Raw genomic sequence first — 1,927 nt, forward strand, 5'->3', positions numbered from 1 at the left:
TGTGTGTAAGATCGTTACAAATATTTTTTGAACTAATTACCACAACTATGAATAAATTTCAATCAGACCTATATGAGTTAAAAGATTATTATAGTTTTATGGGATAAGATACAAATACAGTAAAACAAAAAATGGCAGATGCAATCGAAACTATAATGAGCATGTATAAGTTTGACAATTTTATGATCAGTTGCAACCGAGCGAGGTGAAGATCGAAGCCTTCACGACGAGGTGTAACGACTTTGATGACCAGTCAAGGCGAAACAACCTGGTTGTTGGTGGTATTCAAGAGGACGCGTGGGGAACGCTCGAGCAGGCTTCGGCCAGCACTATGGTTTCTTTAAGGATAAGATGCAGCTTCCTGGCATCTTCCTGGAGGAGGCGCACCGCATCGGCTAGCGTCACAATGCGCGGCCTCTCGCCGTTCTTGTGCGCTTTTCTCGTCGGTCGGGATCCAGCGCTCAGAAAAGGAAAGAGGCTCTTAGGATCTTGGATCTGCGTCACTAGAATCTCTGTCCAGAATCTGTGATAATCAAGAAAGTGCAAGTACCTATGCCAAGACAAGCAAAAAACCTAAGGAAAAGGGTCACTGAAAGTCCAAGCGGAGTACTCGAGTCATGGGCAACATCACAGGTAGAGGGATGCGCGGCAGCATCCACAGGTTATGCCACCCAAACCCCTACCGACACCATCCCCACCTTGTCACCACTCAAAACTAGGAACAAGCTATTAACCTAGAACCAAGGAGGTTGCAGTGAAACAGATAAGGTACAGCATAATTGTGTGATATTTTATTTATGTATATATTTAATTCCATACATGGATACAAGTGATAGCAACATTTAGTAGTATTAATGATGATGATTTTGAAAATCCAATCAGTATTTTTTGTTTCCAAGTAAATAACAGCCTGGAATTAATGCATAATATCAAATTTCAACTTGATAGGCCAAACAGCCTCTTTGAATTTTTGTGATGTCTGTATCTAACTGCAGTTTTTAGGACCTTGAAGAAATCAACGAAGTAATATGTTTAATGCACTAAATTTCAACATTCCAAGTATTCCTGTATTATAGCCAGGTATCCGTACAGGATACCTGGCTATAATATGTTCTACCAATCCCGATCACGAAACGGAAGGGGGGGGGGGGTATTCATCTCTGAAACCTACTCAGTGAGCACTGATCTTTCATATTGCTTCACGAAAAAAATATTTAAAATGAAGCAGTGTTCTGTTGAAGCAGAACACCCGCAAGGCCTCCTTGTGCTCTCGAATTACAGACCTCTTAAGGGTAATTACATCATTAACATAGGCCTTTTCTCGATCAAACTGCGACTACAAACCACAAAACCATATATCTTTGTGGTGATTGGAACGTTTATAATGCAAATACTCCCGTCCTCAGAAAACTTAAAATCATATTCGACCGAAATTTTCTTCTAGAAAAGATCGGTTGTAATACATAACTCCTGGGCTTCTAAAAAGCGTAAAAGAAAGTCACAGGCTAGAACGACCATCAACGATATGGCCAACTCCATATTCTAAAAGATACATAGAATGTCGTAACAAACAGTTTTCTGCAATCCACATTGCTAAGGAAAAAATATTAATAGAAAAAGTTTAGTAGTTGGCCAGGAATTAGTAAATTTACATGGATGTACATCAACCCAACATGAGGTTGCAACAAATCCCTTCTCCAGCACAGTGCCCTGAAGATGTTATAATATATTAAGCTTTCAGTAACCATTTCATAAGTATAGGAAGTACTTTTGCAAAGTCGACGAAGTTTTGTGGAATATCTAGATGCAAGTAGTTACCAGTGTTATCATATGAATATAGGGTTTGCGATACATTAACATTATTATATATGTGATGGAACCATTAGGAATTAGTAAAATACAAATTTAATTATCTGCAAGCGAAAGA

This window comes from Penaeus monodon, chromosome 25, assembly GCF_015228065.2.
Source record: "Penaeus monodon isolate SGIC_2016 chromosome 25, NSTDA_Pmon_1, whole genome shotgun sequence".
NCBI lineage: Eukaryota > Metazoa > Arthropoda > Malacostraca > Decapoda > Penaeidae > Penaeus > Penaeus monodon.